General features: G+C 41.8%; 1 long non-coding RNA gene across 1 annotated transcript in view; it reads right to left on the bottom strand.

The window, feature by feature from the left end:
• Positions 1-1,042: 1,042 nt before the first annotated feature.
• Positions 1,043-9,729, bottom strand: part of LOC138411525 (uncharacterized) — a 31,691-nt gene continuing 23,004 nt past the window's right edge. Inside the window, exon 3 of the long non-coding RNA XR_011244147.1 lies at positions 1,043-1,158. This is a non-coding gene — a long non-coding RNA (uncharacterized lncRNA). The remainder of the gene's footprint in view (positions 1,159-9,729) is intronic.

Here is a 9,729-nt window from a genome sequence, read left to right as displayed (position 1 = left end):
GGACAAGTTTAAAGTAATTATTGCATTGTTGTTTTAAGCAGCTTTACTGATTTCGTAACCGTGCAGTAATGTGGTTGAGGTTTGGTTTGGCTCCAGCAGGTAAAACACTTGGTTGTGCTTCAGGGTAAGATTGTGGTTACGGTAACTCAGGTTAACTTCAGGTCTATGAATGTAAACTCAGAGTGTCTCGTCTCCACCACATTCTTACTTCTACTTTCTGTGCTGGGTCTGAACATTGGTATTTGATATAAATCCAGAATGGACCTAATCCCAGGGGACACTGGGCAGTTTTACTGTCCAGGTTAAACTCTGAGGTGATTTTAAATCTTCCAAACATGTCAGACTCTGCAGCAGTTAGCTGTGTTGGAGGAGAGGAACCGATATGGAAGCTGTTCTTTACTGTATATTAAGTTGTGTTTACTTCTCGTAGGACAAGCACACGTCTGCTCTTGTATTTGCATTAAACCATAAATAATGAAAGAGATTATTTTTCACATTCAGTTGGCAAATTGAAAGTTTTTTATCCATCATGACTTTCTCGTCACATGAACCTTCAGACGGTCAAGACAACTTTCTCCTTCCAATGGAGCAAGTTTTGGTCGCACTCCTAATTTCGGGACAGCCTGTTTAAGCGCTCTCTTGGGACTGCGGGGCAGCATGGCAGAGCAGATGGGAAGTTTTGCTCCGAGATCATCTGCATGAGATTTGAGATCTGACCCCTTTCACATGGGGCCACAGTTTGTCTCCATGTTTGCATGTCGAGTTCTGAGATTCCTCTCAACTGAGAGAGTTCCAAAGCAAAGAGAAGATACGGAAGAAGAAAAGACATTTATCGGAAATCTGATAATAAACAAGTAATGATTCGAATAAAACAGCTTCTCTTAATGGAAATATAACAATATACTGGGATTCACGTCCACAGCTGATTAGTGTCATTTTGATGAACTGAGCCTGAATCAATCAGTAAGGTCACAACAGATAATTGGATTGTTGAAACCTGTGCTAGAGGATCTACCAGAGAAGAAACGTTCACAAACCTGTCCCTGGAGGTGGACGAGGACCTGGAGGTGGACGAGGACCTGGAGGTGGACGAGGACCTGGAGGTGGAGGCTCTGCAGACCAGAGTTCATGTCGCAGATCTGTGCTGAGTTTGTGAACCTGACAAACAAACAAGTCAAGCACTTGTCAATAACATCATTTATTCAATGACAAACTTTTTTTCTATATCTATCTAAGCTTCAGATAAACTATTTTTTTAACAATGCATGACGTCATTTTCTGACTTCATTGTGATGCCTCAATGACTATGTCAATGAATAACTATAATAATAAAAATAATAATATCTGCAAAGACATCTTGCAGAATGCTAAACTCATCATCTGGAGATTCTCTCCCATTCAGACATAATTATATTATAAATGATAAGTATATATCCAAGTTTGGAGAAAATCCGTCCATGGGTTATTGAGTTATTTTGCACACACACACACACACACACACACACACACACACTGCGGTGACACAATACCCTGCCAGTGTTTAGGTGAAATATCGTCATTGCATTTCCTCCAGTGTTTTGCTGAATCATCCAGCATCAAAGTTCAGTTGCACGTCTTGGCAGCACTGAGTTGAGTCAGGAGATGACTAAGTGGTTCATTACATTGAAATCTGCAATGTGGCATTATTTAATCGTACAGTCGTCAAATCTATATCTGCTCTACTTAGCGAGTGGGAGCAATAAAACGAGCAGCATCGGAGATCGTTGGATTATCTGCCTGTCATGCATGGAGCGCTCAATTCCAGTCGCATTCTGTCCCGAATTGTCAAGTTAACTTAAGTTAATAAAGTCCCGAAGGACAAAAATGCTCTCGACTGGTGGCTGTCGAAATCCAAATCCAGTCCAAATAAAATTAGACACGCCACAGGCCTGTTTTAAAGAAAGTTGGCGTCGTGCACCTTCAACTGTCGTCGCCTGAGTTACAGCATCGGTGACTTTAGTCTTATTGAAAGCTCACACAGACAGGGAGGAGAAATAGAAGCACATTAGTATTAATGCCGGGCTCCACAGACTGCAGTAAATGTTCCACATCATTTGAAACACACTAGATACAGTTACACTGGTTATTTTTAACTCTGCTTTATGGCACATTCATAATTCAAATGGTTGGCATTTAAAGCATCGCATCATGGTCCAGGTGGTGTACTGTATATTTCCCTCTTATATTAATGCTTATATTTATAATCAATGACTTGGAGCTTGAAAGAAAAGCTGTGGTAGATCGTCTTGTCCCCTCAGACATTCCAGCCTGAATAAATGTCCCCCATTATTCAGTTTAAGAATAAACACATTTCTCAACCTAATATTTTTCTCCCTGAAGGAAGCACGTCCTGGTTAATCAAACGTTATTACCCTTTATTGGAGATACTATTAACAGATGAGCGGCTTCTGAGCGGAGTAATTTAGCATCTTCTTCCCACGTTGTCTGAAATTAGGAAGAGTAAATGATGTTATCATCACCTTGTTAATTCACCTAATAATTTCTCATTTATTTAGATGATGAGATCTATAACTCAGCTCACCCAGGTAATCGTCTGTATTCCACAAATAACACTTCTGGAAATGCAACACCCCATACGACTTATTTCCACTTGGAATATTTTGTTTCTTCTTCTGCAACAAATTCATATAGGAAAATTTAAATATTAATTATGTGCTTTTTCCCTTTCAGGGTTTTTTCAGTGAACCCCCACACTGATGATTTATGTGTTTCCATGAGCCTCATACTGAACTAAGTGCTTTGCATGAGCAAAAGGATCTGACTCACTCCCCCTCCAGCTGCACTCTTGCACCCGGCTCCTCTATGTCACACTCTGGTGTTTGCACTTTCCTATGAACACAACTGCAGAAACAGTGAACTCATGCAAAATCATACAGGTCTCAAGCCAAAATATGAAATGAAGACTAAAATTAAGGCGGCAGAGAAGGGACGTTAGGCTACATATCATTATCTCTTGAGTATAAGTTGAGGTACATTATATTAAATCTTTGGTGGCTTATATTCCTGTTCCAACTCATGCCAGACGTCATTATTGGCAGTTTAAGAGGTTGACTCTGGCTTTTATTGGTTCAAATATCATCTTTACTTGAGCTGGATTAAACCTTTAACACCAGTGCAGAGAAAACTCAGAATTGTTAGCATCCACTTGACTTTGTGCGCATTTGGATTGATTTTAAAAAGGTTTCTCCAGAAAGAAATGTAATGTTTAATACAACGACGCAGTTAGAACAATGTTATGATTCCTCTTCAGTCAATTTGAACAACCAATGTCTAATCTTCTTCCAGTGAGAACACTCTCCTGGACGAATCGGCCTCTTAGAGTTTGCATTAAGGCGAAAATGAATTCATCTTTGCTCGTGTCCCACTGTGTCCTGCAGTTACAAAATAAAATACGTGCCATTTAATATGAAACAAGTTATATTAACAGTAAGAGGCGACCGGGAGGGAAACGGCATCATGCAGCACTTCTAAACTGGGGCTGTACATCTCCGTTTGCGAAGACTCACAGAGTTTTGCGCTCCGAGCCAGGAGAAAATTGGGTGCCATTGCAACAAATGAATACCACCGTGTCTTGGAGGCAAATGAAAACCCTTCACTCTGAGTGGAGCTGAGCAGCCAGGAGTCATCGGCGGCTCTCCCTGGTGTCACCCCGAGCCTATTAGTCTCTATAAAGGATGATGAATTAGAGAAAGAGGGGGAGGAAAGCCTCAGTACCAGTGCCGAGGATGGGGGTCATAAGAATGATAAAGTGAACAGCATGAGTGCTTTAATGGGCGACGCCAGCAGAGAGGGCGGAAAGAAGGAGCTACATGAAGAGGGGATTTCCATGTTGTTCTCTTAGTTCTGGAGGCCAACACAAACACAAGCATTTCAGATGAATCTCAGTCAGTTTCTCAGGTAGAACCTGCACCCCTTTTTTGGCCCAGGTTGAAATATATGTTTCCCCCCCCCCCCCCCCTCTCTCTCTCTCCGTTGATGGACGACTGACAGGGCTAAGAATAAACACACTTAATGATGAAGACAAAGAATGATGGGAGCTATCCGTCTTCAACCTGGATCAAACAGACAGATCTAAAGTTGTTTCTCTGTGAAGACACATGGGAGTTTAGCAGAAGAGATGCAACAAACTCTTTAAGACATGAGTCAATAACTTGAAGACAGCGGCAGATCCCAGTCAACTGAGCACATTCCTCGTCAAAGAGAACGAACTTGCGATGTTAAAGAAAGTGAAAAACAAAATTCCTGCATCTGCCCCTTTGTCCCTTTATCTGGTGCCAAAATGTATTAACGAACAGTGGCTGAACAAATCTCGCCCTCCTCTTAAATCTGCCAGATCCAGAGTTTTATTTGGTTCTGCACCAAAACATACACGCTCGTAAAATAAATAGGAGTTTAATGAGCTCTTTCTGGTCCCACCCATCCTGACAAACACACCAATCAACCATCAAACGCACAACATTACATATCATTGTGTTGTCATGAAATTGAACCCAGCTCTTGATGCTATTCATGACTTTCAGCGTTAACCATTCAATTTACTTTACATTCTGTAATCACCAAACTATGTAGCAGCTTCCATAAGTGTGGAGTCTGTTAAAATTGCTGCCTGTCAAACAAGAGATTTATCACACTAATGTTCAAGTCTTCATTTTTCCAGTAGGTTTGGGTTTAATTAGTAATTTCATGCTATAAAACAGGGTGAAATGTCATGATTGACAGCAGAGACTGGCTCCTGATTGGTCGAGCACTTGCATCGACGGGATCTCGATAACGCAGCTCAACATCACGATCTCTACTGCGCGAGCGAGTGGAGACGCATCCTCCATCTTTATCTACAGTTTATGTTGGAAACTAATCATATGGTTAGTGACATGAAAGCAGATGATGGAAAAAGAACAAATTTCATGTTTGTGAATCTGTTCGAGCGAAGTTCTGACCGTGTTGCTGCTTGTGTAGATTTCGCCGTTTCACACTTTGCTGAGACCAGGATTGAAAACTCATAGACTCATAGGATAAGACTTAAGAGAGAAGAGAGTTTCAGTTTGCTGATATCCCGACATGGTTTCATACTTTTACGTTTCCAGGATGAAAATCCATGTAATAGCAGCAGTATGCCATGTGGCTGGGGTCCTGATGAAGTGATAGGTGAGTCTTCATGACTCATTACATCAACAACTGACGCTGGCAACTCAGTCCAGGCTCATAATAAACCTTTTGCTTCCCGAGATGAGAGTCAATCATATCCTTACTGCACGAGGCAGTGAAAACGAATGGCTATCATATAATATTCCGAAAGAAGAAACACTTAGTCTGGGCCCTTAATGGGTCTTTGTCTTGCACAACCTTTCATCTAACATTGACAAACGAGGCTCAGTCCTACCTGCAAGAACAGCAAGTGCATTTCTTCACTGATAATGGCTGGGCTGAATGAGGTCATGCTTTTTCTTTTTCTCATTCTCATACAGAACCAGGCTGCAAGACAACGAAGGGGTAACCACAGACGTTTGTCCTTGTGCTTCAGTCGCTAAACCGGCTGAAATCCATAGTCCTCAAAAGATTTCACATCAGTCAGTAAAATGTTATTAAAATATTCTAACCCCGGGGGAAAAAAACTGCCAGCTGACATTTGTGTGACTTATTAAAGACACACTATAGCTTCTTTCAGACAAGCATTTAAATCCGCACATTTTTCAGAATATTCCAGACGCATATTCTGGAACTTTTCCTGCTTGTCACCTCGTAACATTTGTCACTCAACCATCAAACTTTCGCTCTTACAAGTAGTTTAAAAATTCTAGTCATCTACAATCATACAAGTTTGCTCTTTAGTGTTTTGGGTTAATATTTGTTGGTATCAAACTGCGAGAGCAACTCAAATGGACAAAAAGCAGATGCTCTGAAAGTGACACGTTGTCTCGGCGAGTGTCTTAACCTCTTCTTCTGCCCTTCTGCCTCGTGACCCTGCAGTATCCTCCTCCCTGCATGGATCGCTGACAGCTGAGAAGCTGACTGTTGTATAACTGCAGGATCCGCGGCAGCATGCCGTGCAATAATACGCTAAGTGACTATTAATCATCTTGGTGACAAATAAAGTGAGACGTGGGAAGAGACTCTGGTTTGACTGATGTTCTGCCGGAAAAAGTTTTCTGTTGTGCATAATTGCTGATGAGCCACTTATTTAAAGTGTGTGTGTGCGTGTGTTGCTTTGCCTCCCTTTTCCACTTCCACTTTTTGATATATGTGACATCCGCTTTGACAACGTAATTGCTTGTATAACGTTAGAACCTGCTATTAAAATTAACATTGAATTTAAAGCCTCATTCTTTAATGTGGAACATGTGGTTCTCTGTTCTCTCTGTGGAAACTGTCTGCGGGATCTTCCCTGACTAGTTCTATTGTTATTGTGACAGTAATAAGGTGTTTATACGTTTACATCGGCTCACTGTCAGTCGGGTGAATCTGCTGTCGATCCGCCGCAGAATTTTCCCGATGAATCACTCGATTGTTTCCCTATAAACAGGTGAGATAATCTCAGATCATTTATGTCTGACAGTTTCACACGATCACAGCACTATTCATAGAATCCAAGCACTTTCAAAGAGACGGAAGATAACAGGGGACCCCTCCTGACACAGCGCTGACATATTTATCTGATGATAAACTCAGTCAGCTTGTGTGTTTGATAAACGCAGAGACAATAGCCAGAAGTTAGAGCGAGTCACGGACAGCGCACATGCACGTGGTCGCAGCTTTAGCGAGAGGGACGATGGGAGGGGGGTGGGTTGTATTTGCTCTTGATAGTTTTTCCACGATTACCAACCCTGTAAGAGAAACTGGACATTGTGTGCAGAGTGAAGTTAGAAAACTTTGCATTCATCCTACCTGGTTTGTCTACAATGAAGATCTTGTGAATGTTTCTCACGATAATACATTTCAATATGAGGTATAAAAGGCAGGTTCTACAAGAGGAAGGTCGATTTACATTACTGTAACATTACTTACTAGAAGCCTTGGTTAGTTGTCTTGTTTTCCTCAGACCCTCAGCTCGTAGTTCATAAGAACATTAATGCAACAGTAAAAGTTAGCTTCTTTTTTTTTAAGCCTGGTTTCATCATCATGTTACACAACAAATTGCAGATAAGTGATTGCTCTGCTCAATTTTTATTTATTACCACATTACTGCACAAAAAGACTGACAGGAAATCACTGATGATCTCTACAATTACTACAAATCACTTCACATCCTGAGATGATATCATTCCTGCGAGATGAGGGTTTAACCGTGTGGAAGCCGAGACAAATCATCTCTGTGCCACAAAGCTCCCCCGGTTAAATAAAGCTGGAGAAGAAAGCAGCACACGGCACAAAGAACCGTCGTGCAGCACACACACGTCTGTCATCCTGAACTCTCTCCTCTTCCATCCTGTACCTTCTCCATCACTGGGTGATTAGGGCACAGTGATGATGGATGGGGGCAGAGAGGAGCTCTTTCTGTGCTTCTTCTCAGGCCTGTGTGTGTCACAGACACGCTCCCCGGCGGCCATCAATCTGGTGCCGCGGCCTCTCAAACCTGCATCCAATAACACAACGGCACTTCAGACTAAAGAAGAAACGGGAGAGGGAGAGGGGAGCAAGAGACGGAATCTGAGGGAGAAAAGGAAAACAAGCTGTTCACGCTGACATCAAACGTACCTCAGAGGGTCGTCAAGAGGAAGCGCTGAGCGAGCGGCATCCCAGCGTAAGCGCCTACAGACGGGACGCGAGCGCCAGGTGGGGCGAGCGTCTGCAACAGAAGGATGAGCGAATACACGGGGGAGGAAGAGACACTCACCTCTTCCTCCCCTTGATTCGCCTTGATTTATGTGCCAACTTTAAAAAAACAACATTAGGCACAAGAAAAATCACAGAGGATCAGTTTGGTAGTAAATCGCAGACTGATTACTGAGATATCAGGGAGGTACTTTGTAAAACAAGTACAGGAGTAGTAACGAGGTGACGTACGGAGATGAAGATCGAGCAAATTCATTATCAAAACACAGATGTACATCAGCGTCTTCAACCAGATACCAGAGAAAAGCTTAGATACACGACCCAAACACACAATGAACCCTGAAGTGTCGGGCTGGGTTCGGACAAACCGAAATGGACAAAATGATATTTAGGTTCGGTCACGTCGACTGGGCTACTTACTTGATTTTTTTTTATGCTGCACATTGTCTGTGATTGTGGAAAACATGAGGTTGTGGAGCTTCGTGTGACGTCTGCATTTCTAATTTTAACCTCAAGTTCATCGTTTAGTGTGACCCTGTGATAATACTTTGTCAGGGACTTCAGGGAGCAGCTATATCTTCATTTAGGATGTTCCCAACATTCATATCATTTAACTCCATCCCATTACTGATGATGCTTATTCATCCTGTCCAGTTAATGACAATACAGACCGTCGTTTTGTGCCATCTGAGCAGAGAGAGATTATTCAGATTTTGATCCACTTTTTCACGGACCTTCCACATGATTCACACTCAGTAACATCCGAGAGAAGAGGAACCCATGTGTGTATTGTTATTTGGTTAGTTTGCGACACTACAGCATCAAAATTTAAAAACTCTGTCTTGAGTTTCTCCCTTTTTGTCTCAGACATTTCCAGATTCACTTTTTAAAATCAGCTGTGATACACATACAGTCCCAAAGTTAAGGCTTCTGACTAAAAGGACAATTCATCATGTAAACTCGATATGCTTTCCATTTTTCATATGCCCTTACCCATTGGCTTACATTGGTTTCTCTACATACAGTAAATCAAAAATCTCTCCGTCGACTCATCTGAACAGTGACTACTTATGGGCCCCCATTTCTCCCGTTTTCCTAAAATCAGAATTGTGACTTTGGGAATATTGATTGATTGACTCTCCTTCAAAGATTTTATTTTAATTCCACGACACTGAAAAGCAACAGAGGAGAGACTAGTGACAGTTTGACTGGCAGCGATGTCATTATGTCCTTATGGCAACTGTCATGGACGTGCCTGTCACATCCTCTCTGTGCCTGAAGACACTGCATTTAATTGAACTGTCATCTTTAGGTCAAAGTAATACGGCTCCAAACAGCAGGACACTGACTAAGATCACCTCTGACAGCAATTACAAACCGATCCAGCTGCACATCACTTACACTGCAGAGGTCCCAACTATTAGATTGATTGTCTTCTATCAATAAACCTGCCATTTGTCAAAAAAGACATGATGAATGGTCAGACGGTGGAGTAATAATTCACAAGATTTTCAAATGTATCAAGGATTTTCATCTCGGCAGCTGACCGACGTAAAGAAACAACAATCAAACTGTAAAGGAAAGGATTTAGTTCATATTTCCAACAGTTTATTTGAAAAGAAAATCACGGTAGTACACGACAGCAACAATAGCAAAGTATCCACAACAACGATATTCATCCAAATAAAAAGCATCGATCAGCCCAAAGAAGAATCAAAATGCCAAACCATTGGTTCTGTTCATAACAAGCACCATGTTTATGTTGGTACATTGATTTAACACCCCTCCACTGATGGTGGATCATCAGGTCGGACGGCAGTCACAGCACAGCTAATACCCAAATTGTTGTTGGAGTTAGATGGGCTCCAGTAATTGATGGTAGGATGTGTTTTCCCACCG

This window comes from Paralichthys olivaceus, chromosome 9, assembly GCF_024713975.1.
Source record: "Paralichthys olivaceus isolate ysfri-2021 chromosome 9, ASM2471397v2, whole genome shotgun sequence".
Lineage (NCBI taxonomy): Eukaryota > Metazoa > Chordata > Actinopteri > Pleuronectiformes > Paralichthyidae > Paralichthys > Paralichthys olivaceus.
Note: the sequence above shows the minus strand (reverse complement) of the source record. Positions and strands in the feature narration are given on the sequence as shown.